Source organism: Hemiscyllium ocellatum, chromosome 28, assembly GCF_020745735.1.
Source record: "Hemiscyllium ocellatum isolate sHemOce1 chromosome 28, sHemOce1.pat.X.cur, whole genome shotgun sequence".
NCBI classification, from domain to species: domain Eukaryota; kingdom Metazoa; phylum Chordata; class Chondrichthyes; order Orectolobiformes; family Hemiscylliidae; genus Hemiscyllium; species Hemiscyllium ocellatum.
The window spans coordinates 52412420-52438626 of NC_083428.1; positions in this window are offsets into that span (position 1 = coordinate 52412420).

Here is a 26207-nt window from a genome sequence, read left to right on the forward strand (position 1 = left end):
GGCAAGGCAGTGGCATGGATAGAAGCTTGTCTGTTTGGCAGGAAGCAGAGAGTGGGGATAAAATAGTATTTTTCAGGATGGCAGCCGGGGACAAGTGGTGATCCAGAATGCTCAGTGTTGGAATCATAACTTTTTATTGTTATACTAACAATCCAGATGAGGGAATTCAGGGCACACTGGCTAATACAAAGATAGGCAGATGGACAGATCCTATTGAGGAAGCGGAGAGGATGAACAAGGATTTGGGCATGTAAGGAGATAGTCAGATGCATTCCAACGTTTTAAAGTGTGAGGTCATGAACTTTGACACGAAGAATAGAGGCATGATCTATTTTCTAAATGGTGAGAAAATTCAGAAATCTGAAGTGCAAAGAAACTTGGGAGTTCTAGTGCAGGGTTCTCTCAAGGTCAGCTTGCAGGTTGAGGCAGTAGTTAGGAGGGCAATTTCAATTATGTTTGGGAGCATTGAATGTAAGAACTGACCATAGAATGGTGAATCGTTGAAATTTATTGCCATAGAAGGCTGTGGGGGCAGGTCATTGAGTATATTTGACATGGAGATAGATAGTCTTTGATTATCCAGGGGATAAAGGGTTATGGGGAGAAGGACGGAGAATGGGTTTGAGAAACCTATCGGCGATGATTGAAAGACGGAGCAGACCCGATGGGTTAACTGTCCTAATTTATGCTCCAATGTCTTATAAACTTCCGTTCTAAACCTTAAGGAAGTACCTTGCATCTCTGAGAAGATAGCTTCATGTTCTTCATGAAGGTCAGAAGCTGTTGGGAATAGTTAACTGTTTTAGAATGAAGGTATTGTGGCTACTGTCGGGGTGGTGGATAAAATGACATTCAGTGCACAGATCACACACCAACTGCACTGTATTAATGTGAGGAGAGTTTATTCAAAACTTGGACCTCTCCGTCTCTCTCAATGGGGGTGGATGGGGGTAACATCCGTCCAGACACTTAAACTATCCAGAATCATGCATCCTGAGTGAAATAGCAGTCATGGAATTTATCTCCTTCTCATTGTCTGTTTAGAATATAAGGAGTGATTGTCCATCCCTCTCAGGGTTCAATGCAATCACCTCTTATTCTCTCACAGCGCTGGAGATCAACCTTCACTCACTCCTCATGTTGTCATCATCCCAGGGATTAATCTGATGGAACTCTTCTTCACTCTCTGTGTGGTAAGGAGATCACTCCTTATAATGGAAAGAAAATCTGTCCACAATACCCCAAATACTGCCTCAACAACACTCTCATGTTTGATCACAATAATTCCTTTCCATCACTTAGTTGGCTCCATTTCTTTCGTGTGAGACAGGAAACCATTCATTTCCAATGCACTGCCACTGATGTAGAATTTCAAAATAGCTTCACATCTGTAGGTCAGCATTAATAAAGCCAGCACCAGAGGTGCCCATGGAGGTGGACATCACTCTTGGCAGAGACCCAAACACAAAGAATACATCTAAAACAGTGAATGTCTACCTAACTGAATAGAAATGAGCCGTTGGAATATGGGATGCAGGCAGAGGAAGGGAGCTACCTTTCCTTTTGTTCTGCCGTCACGGGATGTGTGCGACCATGGTCAGGCCAGCATGTTATGCCGAGCTTGAGTTGAGTGGTTGTTTCAGCTGTTCCAGAGGACAATAAATAGTAAAACAAATTGCCGTGGGTTTGCAGTTAAACAGAGACTTGACCAGAGAAAGATGACCCACTGCCTTCTCTAATGGGCATAAGGCAAGCCGATATCAACAGATTATTATTCTGTGGCTCTAGAATACGAGCCAATGACGTGACCCACCATATACTGTCTGCCCATCTTTCAGATTTTGTGCAGAGAACAAGTTACACATCTCAAGTGCAATTATTTTCCAAAGGACACGTGGTTAGAAGGGACTTGAAACAGATGTGTCTGGAATTAACAAAGGCAAAAACGATGGTTTACTCAGGAATTGAACTGAGGCTGAAGTGGAGACTGGGATGTCTTAATGGTGGTATTGGAAAGGATTGGTATGTGGGGAGGAGATGGAGATGTACACTTTGCAGGAGAAAATGAATCAAAGAGGTTGAGAACAGTGTGTTTTACCCTCGCGTATTGGTGAGTAATTTGTAAATAATAGTTTGCTAGTTATAATTTCTAAGGAATGGAATCTTTGATTGAAGCTGAAAATGTTGGCTTGCACCTTTCCAAAATCTGCATATAATGAGCATCGATTCAGTTCACACCATTTCACTAAACAGACAGAGTGACTTACCAGGAACACCAACTGTCACAAGGATAGGATAGTAACCAGCTTGAATAACCATCAGTACATCTTCAATCCGCGATACTAATGATATCCAAGCCTGGGAAAGCCAGTACAGACCATAGGATAAACTCCTATCCATTGTTGGGACATTCCAGTCTAATGTTCCCAGATTTCCATCTCTCCTGCCCTTCTCTCTGAAGCTGCTAATCCCTGTTACTGCTGTTGGCCATGCTTCCGCTCACTATGGGGTACAACACTGAAAGCATGCCCTTAGTGATAGAAGAGAGGAACTCTCTAAGGACGCATACGATCCACGGAGACTGACATCATTACAATCACTGAACAAATAGCTCCAGTAAACCCCTTTGAATTCAATGTTACTTTCCTAACATTCAAAATAACGTTGAACATTTATGCATTCTGGGTGTGATATGGGTATGGCTGAAGGAAAGAATGTTGAAGATGGCAGATTGTTTGTGTGTAATCATTCAGTCAGCCTTGGATATGGAGGTAATGCCAGAAATTTAATGAAACATAAACATGCTTCTCTGTTCATATGTACAGAAATAAATCCCATAACTACTGATCAGTCATTGCAAAATCAGTAAAACATTGAGAAAACATCTATCATCCATGATCTGAGAGGAAAATGCGCCAAAAGAAACGTGGGTTACAACAAACAAACAGCATGGATACGTTAACAGCGAATTGAACATGACAAACACAGTTCAGATTGTTATTCCAGGATCAGAGAGGGTAGCTTGGGTCATGCTGCTGATGTTATCGTTGTTAATGAACTGTCATGAAGTGTCACTTCATGGACGTCGATTACATTGTGATTATAATATTGGTGAAAAGACAGAAGATGGAGAGGACTGGGGGACATGGCTGAGTAGACTGGGTAGAGGGACAGTGATGTTCCCCAGTTACCAGAATTGCAATGTTACTCTCTATAACTCATATGAAGAACAGATTCAAGAATACATCTACAATGAGGAATTAGCAGAAATAATATTAATGAAATGCGTTTATGCAATATAAAATATAGGAACAAAATGATTTTGTGCACCCACAAATATATGCAAAGTACAAAGAGATAAGGTTGTTAAAATACACACCTGATATTGAGCTATATAAATTGAAATGTGAATATGTGAATTACATCACTAGGAAAGTGGTGTGCAAACTTTATCAATCATTATTTGACCCACAGCTAAGATTGTGATTTCGCTTCTGTCAGTTAGTCCCCTTACTGAGATTCTTTGGCCTAGTCTCTCATGCAGTATCGGTGTGTGTGGGTGTGGAGAGGGGTTAGGGGTGGGGGTGGGGGTTCGTGGAGGCAGGGTGGTGGTTATCATTTCCTGCTGCTCTTGGCACAGACTAATTAAAAGCTCTGCTTTCTCCATGGAACCAACCTATTGGCCTAATGGGTTCTGTTTAGCTGTCAGTAACCCAGCTCTGTGATATTGTTGGAAATAAATAATCTGGGATGACAGCCAGAATCAGCATAGTGCTCACAGTGTATGGCGCCCAGACAAAGGGCTTGCCGACCAGAGGAATTTCTAAATAAAGCTTCTAACTTCTGTCTGTCCATATTTATCTACCGTAATGCAGTCTTCTGATCTATCCAATTTCACCCTCATCTAACACCTCTTTCTCTCACACTCAGTTAGTCGCTCCCCTTTCTCTCCGCTCTCAGTTTATCTCCCTTCACTTGCTCTCTCTTTGTTTACTTCTCTCTCACAAAATCTCCCTTCACACACTCTCTATAACTCCAATTGTGCAGTTCGAGAGCTTGTGACTCCACAATGGGCTGAATGGCCTCCATCCATGCCATAATAATTGAGGTTCTCTGACCCACAATAAATACTTCCTGGACAGACATGCTGGTCCGATGACAGAGACAGTGCACAATCACTCATTATCTTTTCCTGCTCTTCTCTCGTGTACAGCTGCCTTGAAATGTCTGTTCAAACAAAACAGACTGAATGAAATTCGAGTAGACGAGAAGGCGTTCATGAGTGTATATTTCAATCAGGATTTAATGAAGGATGAGATTCCAGAATAACATAAGAAATGAATGAAAAGCAGGGTAACACAAGAAATGGCAGCGGGGTACAACATGTGGTTCCAATATGTCTCATGGTATTACCAATAGATTATCAATCCAGAAAAATCAGCTCCTGTTCTGTGGATCCAGGTTGAATCCCGCCACTGCAGATGGTGGAAATTCAATCCAATAATGTAAAAATATCCCTGGAATTAAGAATCTACTGCTGAGAATGAAATCATTGCCGATTGTCAGAAAAGTCCACCTGTTCCCTAATATCCTGCAATGAAGGAATCTTCCATCCTCACCTGGTCTGGCTGACATTCAACTCCAGACCCAAAGCAATGCCATTGACTCCCAATCGCCCTCTGAAACTGTCCAATGAGTCATTCAGTTGTACCAATCCCTACAAAGTTTCAAACAAATGAAACCGGATGGATCAACTGGCATGGAAATGGGCACCGGAAAAGTCAACATTAGAAACATCACTTTAGAACCTGCAGTCTTCCTTACTAACACCTGATGTCTGGTGCCAACATTGGAACAACTGCCTTACAGACTAGTCAAGAAACAGCCCGACATAGGCTTACTCACGGAATCATACATTACAGAAATAACAGAAATTAAACATGGACAAAAGTGTCTCTTACTGATTACCACGTAACGTTGTTCCTCAGCTGAATCAGTCCTCCTCCATGTTAAACAACACTTGGAGAAAGCATTGACTGTGGCAAGGGCACAAAATGAATTCTGGCCGGGGGATTTCAAAGTCGACTGTCAAGAGTGTTTTTTTTTAGATTAGATTACTTACAGTGTGGAAACAGGCCCTTCGGTCGAACAAGTCCACACTGACCCGCCGAAGCGCAACCCACCCATACCCCTACATTTGCCCCTTACCTAATACTAAGGGCAATTGAGCATGGACAATTCACCTGACCCGCACATCATTGAACTGTGGGAGGAAACCGGAGCACCGGAGAAAACCCACGCAGACCCGGGGAGAACGTGCAAATTCCACACAGTCAGTCGCCTGAGTCGGGAATTGAACCCGGGTCTCAGGCGCTGTGAGACAGCAGTGCTAACCACCGTACCACCTACTGTTTTGGCAACAGTACGACTGATCATGCTGGTCGGCTCCTCAGGACATAGCTGCTAGATTGGGTCAGCAGAAGGTGGTGAGGGAATGAACGAGAGCGTAAAAAAACATACCTGACCTCATCCTTACTCATCTACCAACTGCAGATGTATATGTCTATGACAGTATCGGTAAAAGTGACCACCACACCGTCTTTGTGGAGACGAAGTCTATTATCTCCATAAGCTCTGTTGTGTTGTGTGGCACTATCACCATGTTAAATGGCACAACTTTTAGCAGATCTAGCAACTCAAGACTGTCCGTCCATAATACACTGTGGACCATCAATAGCAGCAGAACTGTACTCCAGCATAATCTGTAACATCACGGTCCAGCATTCCCCCACTCAACCATTACCATCAAAACAGAGAATTAACCCTGGTTCAATGGAGAATGCAGGAGGGCATTCCAGGAGCAGAACCAGGAATATATAAAGATAAAATGTTCATCTGCTGAAGCTTCCAAGCACAAATACCTGCGTGCCAGATAGCATAAACTGCAAGGGACAGACAGAGCTTAGCGATCACAGAACCAATGCATCAGATTTAAGCTCTGCAGTCCTGCTATTCTGATCATGAATCGTGACGGACGATTAAACAACTCACCGGAGCAGGAGTCTCCACAAATATCCCCAACCTCAATGATGGAAGAACCCAGCACATCAGTGCAAAATATAAGGCTGAAGCTTTCATTGCAATCTTCAGTCAGAAGTTTTGAGTGGGTGATCCATTTCGGCCTCCTCCGGTGGTCCCCATCGTTACAGATAGCAGTCTTCAGCAAATTCGATTAACTGATATCAAGAAACGGTTGAAGGCACTGGATACTGCAACGGCTATAGGCCCTGATAACATGCCAGCAATAGTCCTGAAGACTTGTGCTCCAGAACATCACGCTCCCCTAGCCAAGCTGTTCCAGTATGTTTACAAACCGACAATGGGGAAAAACGGCTCAAGTGTGTTCTCTACATAAAACGCAGGACAAATTCTACCCATCCTAATACCGCTTTATCAGTCTATTCTCCATCATCAGTAAATCATGAAAGGTGTCATCAACAGTGCTATCAAGCAGCATCTGCTCAAAACTAACTTGCTCAGTGACGCCCAGTTTGGGTTTTGCCAGGATCATTCAGCTCCTGAACTCGTCACAGACTTGGTTCAAACATAGAAAAAGGAACTGAATTCCAGCCCTTGACATTAAGGCTGCATTCTGCCAATTGTGACATCAAGGACCCCAAGCAAAAATGGTACCGCGGGCCAACACTCTGTTATAGGTGTCATACCTGACAGATAGGAAGATGGTCATTGTTGTTGGAGGTCAGTCATCTCAGCTCCAGAAAATCTCCGCAGTAGTCGCTTAGGATAATGTCCTAGGTCCAAATATCTTCAGCTGCTTCAACAATGACCTTCCTTCCATCATAAGGTGAGAAGTGGGGATATTCGATGATGACTGCACAATGTTCAGCACCATTCGCAAATGCTCAGATACGGAAGCAGGACATGCCCTAAGCAAAAATATCTGGGCAAGTAACATTTGCGCCACATAAGTTCAGCCAATGACTGTCATCATTGAGAAACAATATAACCACTTTTTATTCAGCAGCATTATCAGCACTAATCTTCCCCACTATCAATATTCTGGGGGGTTTCATTGACCAGAAACTCAACTGGACTCGCCACGTGAATATAACAGTAGATCAGAGGCTAGGAATACTGCACGAGAAACTCACCTCCTGCCTACCCCATAGCCTGTCCATTATCTACAAGGCACAAGTCAGGAATGAGATGGAACATCTTCACTTGTCTGAATGAGTGCAGCCCCAACAACACTAAAGAAGCTTGACACAATCCAGGACAAAACAGCACATTTGATTTGCACCACATCCACAAGCATTCACTCCTTTCACCATGGTCACGCAGGAGCAACAGTATGCACTTTCTACAAGACACAATGGAGAAATACCCAAAGATCCTCAGACAGCTCCTTCTAATGCATCAGAATTAAGCTCTGCAGTCCTGCTAATCTGATCGTAAATGGTGGCGGACGATTAAACAACTCCATTTGGAATGACAAGGGCAGTAGACTTTTGCGAACAGCACCATCTTCCAATTCCCCTCCAAATGAGTCAACATCCTGATTTGGATATGCATTGCCGTTCTTTCACTATTGCTGCGTGAAAACCCTGGAATTCCCTCTTTAGTCACTAGTGGGTCACCGCACAGCAGGTAGGTTGCAGCAGTTCGAGAATGCAGCTCAGCACCACCTTCTCAAGGGCAACTGGGGACGGGCAAGAAATGCTGGGCACATCCAGCAGTGCCCACATCCAAAAAAATATTTTTTTAAAAATAGTTCCAAGTTGAGCATCTCGATGGGACAGGTTATCTGATTTGAACACGAACAGGAAAGCGGTGTTTCTAATATTGAACATTTTAGACTTTTCTGTTATTAAAGGGTGTTCAGTATTCGATGACTTATTGTTGCTGAATGCTGTGATAAATTCCATCTGTTCTGTTTAAATCAACAATACTGGCGTATTGTTGGATCAATCCTTCGAAAATACCAGACAGAAAATGGCAATCATCATAGAAAGAATGTACTCCGGCCAGATGAGACTCACTGATAGCAGCTCATATTCAAAATATTAATGGAATACTGGCTGACACTGAATCCTCCCACCGTCCATATCACAGGGGTTACCATTGACCAGAACGTGAAGTCAAATCAATATACAAATACAAGGGTTACAAGAGCAGGTCAGAGACTTACAAGTCTATACTGAATAATAGACCCGGTGTCCGAAACGGCATGAGATATAGCAATAGAGTTAGGCCATTCAGCCATTCCTTCATTTTGATACTGTGCCTTTTTGTCATTATCCCTATGAAAAGTGGAAATATCTTCTACATACTGACTGCATCAATTTTTTCAGTAATCCATTAGTTTCAAACAGAACCACCCCCCCAGCCCCACCCCCCATAGTTCTTCTAAATTCCATCGAGTGCACACACTGCCGCTCATATGACAAGCTATCATCCCCAGGATCGATCATCTCCAACACCAGCAGATCTTTATCCAGAGATAGTGTCTAAAACAGCTCACAATTGGCCAAATGTTGTCTGTCCATAGCCCATTACATTCTCAGAAGTATGTCTCCCGTCTTGCATTCTTGCTCTCTTGAAATGAATGCGAACATTGCTTTTGCTTTCCTATATGCCAACTGAACATGCACGTTAACCATAAGAGAGGACGAGTGCGTCAAAATCCTGTTGGGCTTCAGATTTAATGGATCCTATTAGAATATAGCGTCTCCCCTCTTACGCCTACCAAAGTGCATATTCTCACACGTTCCAATATTGTGCTCCATCAGCCACGTGTTTTCCCACAGTCCTAAACTGTTCAAGCCTTTCTGCAGCTTCCCCACTTCCTCAATATCATCTGCAAACTTAGCAAAACTGCCCTCAAGTCCTTTGTTCAGTTTGTTCATATATAATACATTTCCTGGCTCCCTAAGAACCGTCCACCATCTATAAGGCACAACAGTCAAGGTGCTTGACTCCATTCAGGTTGAAGCAGTGGCTTGACTTGAATTACACCTGTAAAGTCTTCAATCCCTGCACCAGTGACTCCCTACCTCCTTTTGTTGTGAGTTTTACTTCATTATGGCGCACAATCCCAGTCTGTTGATGTCACTCCGTCTCAACACTAACTGAGTGGTGCTCACACCAACCATGTCACTGTGTATTGATGACGGTGGAGGGAGGTCGACGAGGGGATTTCTATGATGAATAACTGTGTGACTGTCAGGCTGAAACCTGCCCCGACAGCCTCGGATGTACCTGTGCCCACTCTCACTGCTGGAGGCATGAACAGTCTTCCTGCAGGTCAAATCAAGGAAAGTGAAGGACCTGGATAGTGTTCCAGGCTGAGCACTCAGATCCTGTGAGGACCAACTGGCAGAGGCATTCACATACAATTTCAGCCTTTCCCTCCCACGAGCTGAAGTTTCAACCTGCTTCAAGAAGACCAACATCAACCTTCATCATTGTGCTTCCAATTCAACCTGTTGGACTTTTACCTGGTGTTGAGCGATTTTTAACTTTGTACACTCCAAAACAACACCGGCATCTCCAAATCATAACATCATAACACGGCTGTGTCCCTCAGCTCGCTACTCTACTCCCTGTACACACAGGGCTGTGTCGTCAGCCCCCTACTGTACTCCCTGTACACACACGGCTGTGCCCCTTAGCCCCCTACTGTACTCCCTGTACAAACACGGCTGTGTTCCTCAGCCCCCTACTGTACTCCCTGTATACCGACTGCTGTACCCTCAGCCAGCTACCGTATTCCCTGTGCACACAAGTCTGTGTTCTCACCCCGGACTGTACTCTCTGTGCACCAAGAGATGTGCCCTCAGCCCTCAACTGTACTCCCTGCACACACACAGCTGTGCCCTCAGCCCGCTACTGTACTCCTTGTACACACACGGCTGTGTCCCTCAGCTCGCTACTGTACTCCCTGTTCACACGTGGCTGTGTCTCTCAGCCCCCTACTGTACTCCATGAAGACACACGGCAGTGTCACTCAGCCCACAACTGTACTCCATGTACACACACGGCTGTACCCCTCAGCCACCTACTGTACTCCCTGCACACACAGGACTTTGTCCTCAGCCCCCTACTATATACCCTGTACACACACGGCTGTGTCCCTCAGTCCCCTACTGTACTCCCTGTGCACAAACGGATGTGTACCTCGGCCCCCGACTGTACTCCCTGGACACACACGGCTGCATCTCTCAGCCCCCTACTGTACTACTGTACACACACGGCGGTGTCCTAAGCCCCCTACTGTACTCCCTGTACACCAATGGCTGTGTCCTCAATCCCCTACTGTACTCCCTGTACACACACTGCAGTGTCACTCAGCCCACAACTGTACTCCCTGTACACACACGGCTGTATCCCTCAGCCACCTACTGTACTCCCTGCACACACAGGACTTTGTCCTCAGCCCCCTACTGTTTACCCTGTACACACACGGCTGTGTCCCTCAGTCCCCTACTGTACTCCCTGTGCACGAACGGCTGTGTACCTCTGCCCCCGACTGTACTCCCTGGACACACACGGCTGCGTCCCTCAGTCCCCTACTGTACTCCTGTACACACACGGCGGTGTCCTAACCCCCCTACTGTACTCCCTGCACACCAATGGCTGTGTCCCTCAGCCCCCTACTGTACTCCCTGTCCAAACACGGCTGTGTCCTCAGCCAAATCATCGAGTAAAAAATGAGGTCTGCAGATGCTGGAGATCACAGCTGAAAATGTGTTGCTGGTCAAAGCACAGCAGGCCAGGCAGCATCTCAGGAATAGAGAATTCGACGTTTCGATTCCTGATGAAGGGCTTATGCTCGAAACGTCGAATTCTCTATTCCTGAGATGCTGCCTGGCCTGCTGTGCTTTGACCAGCAACACATTTTCAGCTGTGTCCTCAGCCCCCGACTGTACTCTCTGTACACACACGTCTGTGTACACAGTCCCCTACTGTACTCACTGTACACACACGGCAGTGTCACTCAGCCCACAACTGTACTCCATCTACACACACGGCTGTATCCCTCAGCCACCTACTGTACTCCCTGCGCACACAGGACTTTGTCCTCAGCCCCCTACTGTACTCCCTGTGCACGAACGGCTGTGTACCTCTGCCCCCGACTGTATTCTCTGTACACACACGGCTGTGTCCACAGTCCCCTACTGTACTCCCTGTACACACACGGCTGTGTCCACAGTCCCCTACTGCACTCCCTGTACACACACGGCTGTGTCCCTCAGCCCCCTACTATACTCCCTGTACACACACGGCTGTGTCGCCCAGACAACTACTCCAAGCCATGTGCACACCCGGCTGTGTCCCTCTGCCCAATACTGTACTCCCTGTACACACATGGCTGGATCGCTCAGCACCTTACTGTACTCACTGTACACACACAGCTGTGCCCTCAGCCCCCTACTGTACTCCCTGGACACTCAGGGCTGCGTCCGCCAGCCCCCTACTGCACTCCCTATACACCCTCAGCCCCCTACTCCCTGTACACACACGGCTGTGTTGGTAGCCACCTGCTGTACTCCCTGTACACCGACAGCTGTTTCCTCAGCCTCATACTGTACTCTCAGTACACACATGGCTGTGTCCCTCAGTCCCCGAAAGTACTTCTTGTACACACACGACTGCGTACCTCTGCCCCCTACTGTACTCCCAGTACACACACGGCTGTGTCCCTTAGCCCCCTATTGTACTCCCAGGACACACATGGCTGCGTCCCGCAGACCCCTACTGTACTCCCTGTACACACACGGCTGTGTCCACAGTCCCCTACTGCACTTCCTGAACACACACGGCTGTGTGCTCAGCCCCCTACTGTACTCCCTGTACTCACAGGACTTTGTCCTGAGCACCCTACTATACTCCCTGCACACACACGGCTCTGTCCTCAGCCCCCTACTGTACTCCCTGAACACCCACGGCCGTCTGCTCAGCCCCCTACTGTACTCCTTGTACACACACGACTATGTCCTCAGCCCCCTTCTGTATTCCCTATACACTAACGGCTGTGTCCTCAGCCTCCTACTGTACTCCCTGTACACACAGGATTTTGTCCTGAGCACCCTACTATACTCCCTGTACACACACGGCTCTGTCCTCAGCCCCCTACTGCACTCCCTGAACACACACGGCTGTGTCCTCAGCCCCCTACTGTACTCCCTGTATACACAGGACTTTGTCCTCAGCCCCCTACTGTATTCCCTGTACACACACGGCAGGGTCCCTAAGCCCCCTACTGTACTCCCTGGACACACATGGCTGTGTCCACAGTCCCCTACTGCACTTCCTGAACACAGTCAGCTGTGTCCTCAGCCACCTACTGTACTCCCTGTACACACAGGATTTTGTCCTGAGCACCCTACTATACTCCCTGTACACACACGGCTCTGTCCTCAGCCCCCTTCTATACCCCCTGAACACCCATGGCTGTGTGCTCAGCCCTCTACTGTACTCCCTGTACACACACGACTGTGTCCTCAGCCCCCTTCTGTAGTCCCTATACACCCATGGCTGTGTCCTCAGCCACCTGCTGTACTCCCTGTACACATAGGATTTTGTCCTCAGCCCCCTACTGTACTCGCTGTACACACACGGCTGTGTCCTCAGCCTCCTGCTGTACTCCCTGTACACATAGCATTTTGTCCTCAGCCCCCTACTGTACTCCCTGTACACACACGGCTGTGTCCTCGCCCCCTACTGTACTCCCTGAACACCCACAGCTGTGTGCTCAGCCCCTACTGTACTCCCTGTACACACACGGCTGTGTCCTCAGCCCCTACTGTACTCCCTGAACACCCACAGCTGTGTGCTCAGCCCACTACTGTACTCCCTGTACACACAGGACTTTGTCCTCAGCCCCCTACTGTATTCCCTGTACACACACAGCTGTGTCTCTCAGCCCCCTACTGTACTCACTGTACACACACTGCAGTGTCACTCAGCCCACAACTGTACTCCCTGTACACACACGGCTGTATCCCTCAGCCACCTACTGTACTCCCTGCACACACAGGACTTTGTCCTCAGCCCCCTACTGTGTACCCTGTACACACACGGCTGTGTCCCTCAGTCCCCTACTGTACTCCCTGTGCACGAACGGCTGTGTACCTCTGCCCCCGACTGTACTCCCTGGACACACACGGCTGCGTCCCTCAGTCCCCTACTGTACTCCTGTACACACACGGCGGTGTCCTAACCCCCCTACTGTACTCCCTGTACACCAATGGCTGTGTCCCTCAGCCCCCTACTGTACTCCCTGTCCAAACACGGCTGCGTCCACAGCCTAATCTTCGAGTAAAAAATGAGGTCTGCAGATGCTGGAGATCACAGCTGAAAATGTGTTGCTGGTCAAAGCACAGCAGGCCAGGCAGCATCTCAGGAACAGAGAATGCGACGTTTCGATTCCTGATGAAGGGCTTATGCTCGAAACGTCGAATTCTCTATTCCTGAGATGCTGCCTGGCCTGCTGTGCTTTGACCAGCAACACATTTTCAGCTGTGTCCTCAGCCCCCGACTGTATTCCCTGTACACACACGTCTGTGTCCACAGCCCCCTACTGTACTCCCTGTATACACAGGACTTTGTCCTCAGCCCCCTACTGTATTCCCTGTACACACCCGGCTGTGTCCCTAAGCCCCGTACTGTACTCCCTGGACACACACGGCTGTGCCATCAGCCCCCTACTGTACTCCCTGTACACACATGGCTGTGTCCACAGTCCCCTACTGCACTTCCTGAACACAGTCAGCTGTGTCCTCAGCCACCTACTGTACTCCCTGTACACACAGGATTTTGTCCTGAGCACCCTACTATACTCCCGATACACACACGGCTCTGTCCTCAGCCCCCTTCTATACTCCCTGAATACCCATGGCTGTGTGCTCAGCCCTCTACTGTACTCCCTGTACACACACGACTGTGTCCTCAGCCCCCTTCTGTAGTCCCTATACACCCACGGCTGTGTCCTCAGCCACCTGCTGTACTCCCTGTACACATAGGATTTTGTCCTCAGCCCCCTACTGTACTCGCTGTACACACACGGCTGTGTCCTCAGCCTCCTGCTGTACTCCCTGTACACATAGCATTTTGTCCTCAGCCCCCTACTGTACTCCCTGTACACACACGGCTGTGTCCTCGGCCCCCTACTGTACTCCCTGAACACCCACAGCTGTGTGCTCAGCCCCCTACTGTACTCCCTTTACACACACGGCTGTGTCCTCAGCCCCCTACTGTACTCCCTGAACACCCACAGCTGTGTGCTCAGCCCACTACTGTACTCCCTGTACACACAGGACATTGTCCTCAGCCCCCTACTGTATTCCCTGTACACACACAGCTGTGTCTCTCAGCCCCCTACTGTACTCCCTGTACACACACTGCAGTGTCACTCAGCCCACAACTGTACTCCCTGTACACACACGGCTGTATCCCTCAGCCACCTACTGTACTCCCTGCACACACAGGACTTTGTCCTCAGCCCCCTACTGTGTACCCTGTACACACACGGCTGTGTCCCTCAGTCCCCTACTGTACTCCCTGTCCAAACACGGTTGTGTCCTCAGCCCCCGACTGTTCTCTCTGTACACACACGGCTGTGTCCACAGTCCCCTACTGTACTCCCTGTACACACACGGCTGTGTCCACAGTCCCCGACTGCACTCCCTGTACACACACGGCTGTGTCCCTCAGCCCCCTACTATACTCCCTGTACACACACGGCTGTGTCCCCCAGACAACTACTCCAAGCCATGTACACACCCGGCTGTGTCCCTCTGCCCAATACTGTACTCCCTGTACACACACGGCTGGGTCGCTCAGCACCCTACTGTACTCACTATACACACACAGCTGTGCCCTCAGCCCCCTACTGTACTCCCTGGACACTCAGGGCTGCGTCCGCCAGCCCCCTACTTTACTCCCTGTACACACGTGGCTGTGACCTCAGCCCCCTACTGCACTCCATGTACACACAGGATTTTGTCCTGGGCCCCCTACTATACTCCCTGTACACACACGGCTGTGTCTTCAGCTCCCTACTGTGCTCCCTGAACATGCACGGCTGTGTGCTCAGCCCCCTACTGTACTCACTGTACACACACGGCTGTGTCCTCAGCCCCCTTCTGTATTTCCTATACACACACGGCTGTGTCCCTCAACCCCTACTGTACTCCATGCACACACACGGCTGTGTCGTTAGCCACCTACTGTACTCCCTGTACACACAGGACTTTGTCCTCAGCCCCCTACTATATTCCCTGTACACACACGGCTGGGTCGCTCAGCCCCCTACTGTACTCCCTGAACACAAACGGCTGTGTTTCTCAGCACCCTACTGTACTCCATGTAGACACACGGCAGTGTCACTCAGCCCACAACTGTACTCCCTGTACACACACGGCTGTGTCGGTAGCCACCTACTGTACTCCCTGTACACCGACAGCTGTGTCCTCAGCCTCATACTGTACTCTCAGTACACACACGGCTATGTCCCTCAGTCCCCGAATGTACTTCTTGTACACACACGACTGTGTCCCTCAGCCCCCTGCTGTACTCCCTGTACCCACATGGCTGTGACCCCCAGACACCTACTCCTAGCCATGTGCATACCCGGCTGTGTCCCTTAGCCCCCTACTGTACTCCCTGTACACACACGGCTGTGTCCCTCAGCCCCCTACTGTACTCCCTGTAGATACACGGCCGTGTCACTCAGCCCACAGCTGTACTCCCTGTACACGCACGGCTGTGTCACTTAGCCCCCTACTGTACTCGCTGGACACACACGGCTGCGTCCCTCAGACCCCTACTGTACTCCCTGTACACACATGGCTGTGTCCACAGTCCCCTACTGTACTCCCTGTACACACACGGCTGTGTCCCTCAGCCCCCTACTGTACTCCCTGTAGATACACGGCCGTGTCACTCAGCCCACAGCTGTACTCCCTGTGCACGCACGGCTGTGTCACTTAGCCCCCTACTGTACTCGCTGGACACACACGGCTGCGTCCCTCAGACCCCTACTGTACTCCCTGTACACACACGGCTGTGTCCACAGTCCCCTACTGTACTCCCTGTACACACACGGCTGTGTCCTCAGCCCCCATCTGTCCTCCCTGTTCACTCACCGCTGTGTCCCTCAGCCACCTACTCTACTCCCTGTACACACGCGGCTGTGTCCTCAGCCACCTACTGTACTCCCTGTACACTCAGGATTTTGTCCTCAGTCCCCTCCTCTACTCCATGTGCACACTCGGCTGTGTCCTCAGCCCCCTACTGTACTCCCTGTACACACACGGCTGTGTCCCTCAACCCCTACTGTACTCCATGTACACACACGGCTGTGTCGTTAGCCACCTACTGTACTCCCTGTACACACAGGACTTTGTCCTCAGCCCCCTACTATATTCCCTGTACACACACGGCTGGGTCGCTCAGCCCCCTACTGTACTCCCTGAACACAAACGGCTGTGTTTCTCAGCACCCTACTGTACTCCATGTAGACCCACGGCAGTGTCACTCAGCCCACAACTGTACTCCCTGTACACACACGGCTGTGTCGGTAGCCACCTACTGTACTCCCTGTACACCGACAGCTGTGTCCTCAGCCTCATACTGTACTCTCAGTACACACACGGCTATGTCCCTCAGTCCCCGAATGTACTTCTTGTACACACACGACTGTGTCCCTCAGCCCCCTGCTGTACTCCCTGTACCCACATGGCTGTGACCCCCAGACACCTACTCCTAGCCATGTGCATACCCGGCTGTGTCCCTTAGCCCCCCTACTGTACTCCCTGTACACACACGGCTGTGTCCCTCAGCCCCCTACTGTACTCCCTGTAGATACACGGCCGTGTCACTCAGCCCACAGCTGTACTCCCTGTACACGCACGGCTGTGTCACTTAGCCCCCTACTGTACTCGCTGGACACACACGGCTGCGTCCCTCAGACCCCTACTGTACTCCCTGTACACACATGGCTGTGTCCACAGTCCCCTACTGTACTCCCTGTACACACACGGCTGTGTCCCTCAGCCCCCTACTGTACTCCCTGTAGATACACGGCCGTGTCACTCAGCCCACAGCTGTACTCCCTGTGCACGCACGGCTGTGTCACTTACCCCCTACTGTACTCGCTGGACACACACGGCTGCGTCCCTCAGACCCCTACTGTACTCCCTGTACACACACGGCTGTGTCCACAGTCCCCTACTGTACTCCCTGTACACACACGGCTGTGTCCTCAGCCCCCATCTGTCCTCCCTGTTCACTCACCGCTGTGTCCCTCAGCCACCTACTGTACTCCCTGTACACACGCGGCTGTGTCCTCATCCTCCTACTGCACTTCCTGTCCACACACAGCTGTGTCACTCAGCCTCCGACTGCACTGCCTGTGCAAGAACGGCTGTGTACCTCTGCCTCCTACTGTACTCCCTGTACACACACGGCTGTGTCCCTCAACCCCTACTGTACTCCATGTACACACACGGCTGTGTCGTTAGCCACCTACTGTACTCCCTGTACACACAGGACTTTGTCCTCAGCCCCCTACTATATTCCCTGTACACACACGGCTGGGTCGCTCAGCCCCCTACTGTACTCCCTGAACACAAACGGCTGTGTTTCTCAGCACCCTACTGTACTCCATGTAGACACACGGCAGTGTCACTCAGCCCACAACTGTACTCCCTGTACACACACGGCTGTGTCGGTAGCCACCTACTGTACTCCCTGTACACCGACAGCTGTGTCCTCAGCCTCATACTGTACTCTCAGTACACACATGGCTATGTCCCTCAGTCCCCGAATGTACTTCTTGTACACACACGACTGTGTCCCTCAGCCCCCTGCTGTACTCCCTGTACCCACATGGCTGTGACCCCCAGACACCTACTCCTAGCCATGTGCATACCCGGCTGTGTCCCTTAGCCCCCTACTGTACTCCCTGTACACACACGGCTGTGTCCCTCAGCCCCCTACTGTACTCCCTGTAGATACACGGCCGTGTCACTCAGCCCACATCTGTACTCTCTGTACACGCACGGCTGTGTCACTTAGCCCCCTACTGTACTCGCTGGACACACACGGCTGCGTCCCTCAGACCCCTACTGTACTCCCTGTACACACATGGCTGTGTCCACAGTCCCCTACTGTACTCCCTGTACACACACGGCTGTGTCCCTCAGCCCCCTACTGTACTCCCTGTAGATACACGGCCGTGTCACTCAGCCCACAGCTGTACTCCCTGTGCACGCACGGCTGTGTCACTTAGCCCCCTACTGTACTCGCTGGACACACACGGCTGCGTCCCTCAGACCCCTACTGTACTCCCTGTACACACACAGCTGTGTCCACAGTCCCCTACTGTACTCCCTGTACACACACGGCTGTGTCCTCAGCCCCCATCTGTCCTCCCTGTTCACTCACCGCTGTGTCCCTCAGCCACCTACTGTACTCCCTGTACACACGCGGCTGTGTCCTCATCCTCCTACTGCACTTCCTGTCCACACACAGCTGTGTCACTCAGCCTCCGACTGCACTGCCTGTGCAAGAACGGCTGTGTACCTCTGCCTCCTACTGTACTCCCTGTACACACACGGCTGTGTCCCTTAGCCCCCTATTGTACTCCCAGGACACACACGGCTGCGTCCCTCAGACCCCTACTGTACTCCCTGTACACACACGGCTGTGTCCACAGTCCCCTACTGCACTTCCTGAAGACACACGGCTGTGTCCTCAGCCCCATACTGTACTCCCTGTACACACAGGATTTTGTCCTGAGCACCCTACTATACTCCCTGTACACACACAGCTCTGTCCTCAGCCCCCTACTGTACTCCCTGAACACCCACGGCTGTGTGCTCAGCCCAATACTGTACTCCCTGTACACATACGACTATGTCCTCAGCCCCCCTCTGTTTTCCCTATACACACACGGCAGGGTCCTCAGCCACCTACTGTACTCCCTGTACACACAGGATTTTGTCCTCAGCCCCCTACTCTACTCACTGTACACACACGGCTGTGTCCACAGTCCCGTACTGCACTCCCTGAATACACGCAGCTGTGTCCTCAGCCCCCTACTGCACTCCCTGTATACACAGGACTTTGTCCTCATCCCCCTACTGTATTCCCTGTACACACACGGCAGTGTCCCTAAACCCCCTACTGTACTCCCTGGACAAACACGGCTGCGTCCCTCAGACCCCTACTGTACTCCTTGTACACACACGGCTGTGCCCTCAGTCCCCTACTGTACTCCCTGTACACACACGGCTGTATCCACAGTCCCCTACTGCACTTCCTGAACACAGTCGGCTGTGTCCTCAGCCACCTACTGTACTCCCTGTACACACACGGCTCTGTCCTCAGCCCCTACTATACTCCCTGAACACCCACGGCTGTGTGCTCAGCCCTCTACTGTACTCCCTGTACACACACGACTGTGTCCTCAGCCCCCTTCTGTAGTCCCTATACACTAACAGCTGTGTCCTCAGCCACCTGCTGTACTCCCTGTACACACAGGATTTTGTCCTCAGTCCCCTACTGTACTCGCTGTACACACACGGCTGTGTCCTCAGCCCCTACTGTACTCCATGTGTACACAGGATTTTGTCCTGAGCCCCCTACTGTATTCCCTGTACACACACGGCTGTGTCCCTCAGCCCCCTACTGTACTCCCTGTACACACACGGCTGTGTCCCTCAGCCCCATACTGTACTCCCTGAACACAAACGGCTGTGTCTCTCAGCCCCCTACTGTACTCCCTGTAGACACACGACAGTGTCACTCAGCCCACAACTGTACTCCCTATACACACAAGGCTGTGTCGTTAGGCACCTACTGTACTCCCTGTACACTGACGGCTGTGTCCTCAGTCCCCTACTGTACTCCCTGAACACTCACGGCTGTGGCCCTCAGCCCCCTGCTGTACTGCCTGTTCACACATGGCTGTGTCCACAGTTCCCTACTGTACTCACTGTACACACACGGCTGGGTCCTCAGCCCCGACTGTACTCCCTGGACACACAGGATTTTGTCCTCAGTCCCCTACTGTACTCGCTGTACACACACGGCTGTGTCCTCAGCCCCCTACTGTACTCCATGTGTACACAGGATTTTGTCCTGAGCCCCCTACTGTATTCCCTGTACACACACGGCTGTGTCCCTCAGCCCCCTACTGTACTCCCTGTACACACACGGCTGTGTCCCTCAGCCCCATACTGTACTCCCTGAACACAAACGGCTGTGTCTCTCAGCCCCCTACTGTACTCCCTGTAGACACACGACAGTGTCACTCAGCCCACAACTGTACTCCCTATACACACAAGGCTGTGTCGTTAGGCACCTACTGTACTCCCTGTACACTGACGGCTGTGTCCTCAGTCCCCTACTGTACTCCCTGAACACTCACGGCTGTGGCCCTCAGCCCCCTGCTGTACTGCCTGTTCACACATGGCTGTGTCCACAGTTCCCTACTGTACTCACTGTACACACACGGCTGTGTCCTCAGCCCCCGACTGTACTCCCTGGACACACACGGCTGCGTCCCTCAGTCCCCTACTGTACTCCTGTACACACACGGCGGTGTCCTAACCCCCCTACCCTACTCCCTGTACACACAGAATTTGTCCTCAACCCCCTACTGTACTCCCTGTACAAACACGGCTGTGTCCTCAGCCCCCTACTGTACTCCCTGTACACTCACGGCTGTGTTCTCAGCCCCCTACTGTACTCCCTGTACACACATCGCTGTGTCCCTCAGCCCCCTACCCTACTCCCTGTACACACAGAATTTGTCCTCAACCCCCTACTGTACTCCCTGTACACACGCGGCTCTGTCCTCAGCCCCTACTGTACTCTCTGTGCACACACGTCTGTGTCCTCAGCCCCCTATTGTACTCCCTGTACACAAAGGATTTTGTCCTCAACCCCTACTGTACTCCCTGTACACACATGGCTGTGTCCTCAGCCCCCTACTGTACTCCCTGTACACACATTGCTTTATCCTCAGCCGCCTACATACTCCCTGTACACACGGGACTTTGTCCTCAGCCCCCTACTCTATTCCCTGTACACCGACAGCTATGCCCTCAGTCCCTACTGTACTCCCTGTACACACACGACTGTGTCCCTCAGCCCCCTACTGTCCTACCTGTACACATACGGCTGTGTCCCTTTGCCCCCTGCTGTACTCCCTGTACACACGCGGCTATGTCCCTCAGCCCCCTACTGTACATCCTGTACACACACGGCTGTGTCCCTCAGCCCCCTACCGTACTCTCTGTACTCACCCGGCTGTGTCCCTCAGCCACCTACTGTACATCCTGTAAACACACGGCTATGTCCCTCAGCTCGCTACTGTGCGCCCTGTACACACGTAGCTGTGTCCCTCAGTCCCCTACTGTACTCCATGTACACGCACGGCTGTGGCCCCCAGCCCCCTACTGTACTCCCTGTACACACACGGCAGTGTCCCTCAGCCCCCTACTGTACTCCCTGTACAAGCTTGGCTATGTACTCAGCCCCCTGCTGTACTCCCTGTACATACATGGCTGTGTCCTCAGCTTCCTACTGTACTCGCTTTTCACACACGGCAGTATCCCTCAGCCCACAACAGTACTCCCTGTACACACACAGCTGTTTCCCTCAGCCCCCTACTGTATTCCCTGTACACACACGGCTGTATCCCTCAGCCACCTACGTATTCCCTGCACTCACAGGACTTTGTCTTCAGTTCCCTACTGTGTTCCCTGTACACCGACGGCTGTGTCCTCAGCCCAATACTGTACTCCCGGTAAACACATGGCTGTGTCTCTCAGACCCCTACTGTACTCCCTGTACGCACATGTAGCTGTGTCCCTCAGCCCCCACTGTACTCCCTGTACACACACGACTGTGTCCCTCAGCACCCTACTGTACTCCCTGTACACACACGACTGGGTCCCTCAGCCCCCTGCTGTACCCCCTGTACACACACAGCTGTGTCCCTCAGCCCCCTACTGGACTCCCTGTGCACAAACGGATATTTCCTCATCCCCCATTGTACTTCCTGTAGGCACATGGCTGTTTCCTCAGTCCCCTACTGTACTCCCTGTAAACACACGGCTGTGTCCCTCAGTCCCCTACTGTACTCACTGTGCACAAACGGCTGTACACTCTGCCACCTATGTACTCCCTGTGCACACAGGACTTTGTCCTCAGCCCCATACTGTACTCCCTGTACACACAGATGTTTTGTCATCCTCCTGTTGTTCTTCCTGTACGCTCACAGCCGTTTCCTCAGCCCCCTACTGTCCTCCCTGTACACACACGGCTGTGTGGTCAGCCCCCTAATGTACTCTCTGTACAGACACGGCTTTGTCACCTTCCCCCTACTGTACTCCCTGTACGCAAACGGCTGTGCCCATAGCCCCTACTGTACTCCCTGTACACACACAGCTGCGTCCCTTAGCCGCCACTGTCCTAACTGTACACACACGGCTGTATCCTCAGCCGCCTATTGTACTTCCTGTGCATACACGGCTGTGTCCTCAGCCCCCTACTGTTCTCCGGTACACACACGGCTGTATCCTCAGCCCCCTACTGTATTTCCTGTACACACACAGCTGTGTTCTCAGCCGCCTATGTACTCTCTGTACACACACGGCTGCGTCCTCAGCTCCCTACTGTACTCCCTGTACACACACAGCTGTGTCCTCAGTCCCTACTGTACTCCAGTACACACACAGCTGTGTCCTCAGCCCCCTACTGTACACCCTGTACAAACACGGCTGTGCCCTCACTCCCCTACTGTACTCACTGTACACACACGGCTGAGTCCACAGTCCCCACTATACTCCCTGTACACACACGGCTGTGTCCTCAGCCCCCTACTGTACTCCCTGTACACACACGACTGCGTCCCTCAGCCCCCTATTGTACTCCCTGTACACACATGGCTGTGTCCTCAGCCCCCTACTGTAATCCCTGTACACACACGGCTGTGCCCTCAGCCCCCTACTGTACTCCGGTACACACGTGGCTGTGTTGCCAAATTCCAAGCAATGCCAACTGTAAGTTTGCTGATGACATCACCAAAGCAGAAGGGATATCAAACAACGATGAGTCTGAACACAGAAAAGAGATAGTGGGTTTGGTGGCATGGTGGAATGATAATAACCTCCCTCTCAAATTCGGCAAAAGTAAAGAACAGATGATTGACTTGGGAACGAAAGGAGGGGAACAAGCAACTATTTACATCAACGGTTGAGACAGTGCAGAGCGTCATGTCCCTCGGAGTGATGATAATTAGATTAGATTGCTTAAAGTTTGTAAACAGACCCTTCGGCCCAACAAGTCCTCACCGACCCTCCGAAGCGCAACCCACACATACCCCTACATTTACCCTTACCTAACACTACGGGCAATTTAGCATGGCCAATTCACCTGACCCGCACATCTTTGGACTGTGGGAGGAAACCGGAGCACCCGGAGGAAACCCACGCAGACACGGGGAGAACGTGCAAACTCCACACAGTCTGTCGCCTGAGTCGGGAATTGAACCCGCGTCTCAGGCGCTGTGAGGCAGCAGTGCTGACCACTTGCCACCGTGCCGCCCACTAACTGGCAACCTACCCTGGATTTCTCACATAGGTGTGACAGTCACGATGGTTCAAAAACGTCTCTCCTCCCTCACTTGGCTCAGGATATTTAGCATGCACTACTTCGACAGATGCACTATTGTGAATGTACTGTCCGGCTGCGTAATGGCCTGGTACGGCAACACTCTGCCCAGGACCATCAGAAACTACAGAAGATTGTGTTCACAGCCCAGACTATGAGGGACTCCAATCTCCCAACCATTGACTCTATTTACATGGCTCGTTGCCGCAGAAAGGCTGCCAACATCCATTCAAGATTACTGAGGGAAGGGAGAGAGGAAATAGCTAGGGCCTCAATAGATATCTTTGTACCATCCTTGAACACATTGAGGCCCCAGAGGGCTGGAAAGTTTCTAATCCCCTTGTGTAAGAAGGGTAGCATGAATAATCCAGTTAATTATAGACCGGTGAGCCTGACGTCTGAGGTAGGGAAGTTGTGAGAGAAGATACTGAGGGATAGGATCTATTCTCATTTGGATGAAAATGGTATTATCAGTGAGAGGCAACATGATTTAGTGCAGGGAAGGTCATTTCTTACCAACTTAATAGAATTATTTGAGGAAGTGACACAGTTGATTGATGAGGGAGGGGCTGTAGATGTCATGTACATGGACATCAGGAAGACGTTTGATAAGATTTATCATGGTCGGGTTATGGGGAAAGTGAAGTCACATGGTGTCCAGGGTGTGCTAGCTACATGGATTAAAAAAACTGGATTGGCAACAGGGGACAGAGCGTAGTAGGGGAAGCGAGTTTCTCAAAATGGGGAACTGTGACCAGTGGTGCTCCATTTAAGATGTTCCCAGAAATATACATGAATGGGCCGGGAGCACAGAGATACAGACCTTTAGAAAATAGGAGACAGGTTGAGATAGAGGATTTGGATCTGTGCAGGCTTGGACCGTCGAATGGCCTGTTCCTGTACTGGAATGTTCTTTGTTGTAACATTACCAAAGACCCATCATATCCCTGTGAAGATCTCCCACAACCTCTTCCATCAGGCTAAAAGATACAGACGCTTGAACACACAGAGCAGTAAGTTCAGGAACAGCTTCTTCCTAGCTGTTATTAGATTGATGAATGGACTTTCTAATCTCAGATAATGCTGACTTTGTTCATGTTGATCTCGCCTAATGCACGCCCTGTGCAGCGTAACCTATATGCCTCTCAGACATGTTTTTCAGCCATCGTTCAGTATATCCATTCTTACCATGATCTTCCTGGACACCTTGGCACAGGACAAAATAAATCCTCACCGCCATACTCCCAGTTCCTTACCATTAGACTGACAAATTGACATCTCTCACTTTTCAAATAATATTAATCTTGCTAATGTCGATCTTACTTTGCACACCTCCTGTGAAGCTGTAACCGTGTATGCCTCACTCTTTCCAAGGACCCTGTGATCCCTGTTTTCTTGTTTAGGGTCATGAGCCTGCACTACAATAAAAACAAACCTTTCCATTGTACATTTGACTAAAATAAACGAAACCAAATCAGATCAAACACGTGGACTGCAGTGCCTCATGGTCTTCTCAAGGACACCTTGAAAAATGAACTAATGCTGCCCGAGTCAGAGATATCCATATCTAAATAATGAATATAAGAAGAAGATGACCACACTTAGGAAGAACAGACATAGGGAATCAAATCGCTTTAAACATGATCTTAGATATATCCGGTTTTCCCTCACTATTTGTCAGTAGATTGTTCCTACGAAACTGTTCGCAAGCTGATATGGTGTAAAGTGCAGTCGCATTGATTTATCTGGGAAAAAAATCGGCTTTGTTCGTAAAAGTGAAAATCCTGTTCGGATTTCTTTTGGTTAGCGAAACAATGTCCTAATGTAAGTCATTCGAAGTGGCGAAAAGCGAACTTTTGAAAAGCGGGGCCCACCTGTATTTACAAGGGCATAATATTGAGGAAGATGGGAAAGGCGAAAAATAAATGAGGTGAATCTCACATTTTATTTTCAGCCCAGCTGATCATCATTCTCTTTATTTGCTCTTTTTCTTCTTTATCTCTCTTTCTCTATTGATCCCTCCTCCCCTTCAAAGCAGACTTCCTTGTCAACGGTATTAATCATACTCCTTTCCAGCTGCTATCATTTCAGGAAAGTTTCCCAGCACTTTCTGTTCGTTTCTTTGCATTTCTTTCTATAATTTCAGGTTTTCAGCATCACCCTTTATTTGATTTCACCTTCAATTTTGTTATTTCGTGGCATGTTGGTATCTCTGCCAAGGACAGCATTTGGTACCATCACTAATTGCCCTGACTCTGAGGTCATTCCACAAGCCAATATAAAGTTAAGCACAGTCATGGGTCTCAAGTCACAATTAACCTAGACTGCGTAATAGCATTAGATTTCTTTACCGAAGGTGATCAATGAAAGATGAAGGTTTTCAGACAAAATGTTGCTTTTATGTTTATTTTTCGTGAAATTCACTCTTATTCCAATTCTTATCATTTTTATTTCAGTTCTGTCACCAGCTGTGGGGGACTTGAAGCAAATCATTTGAA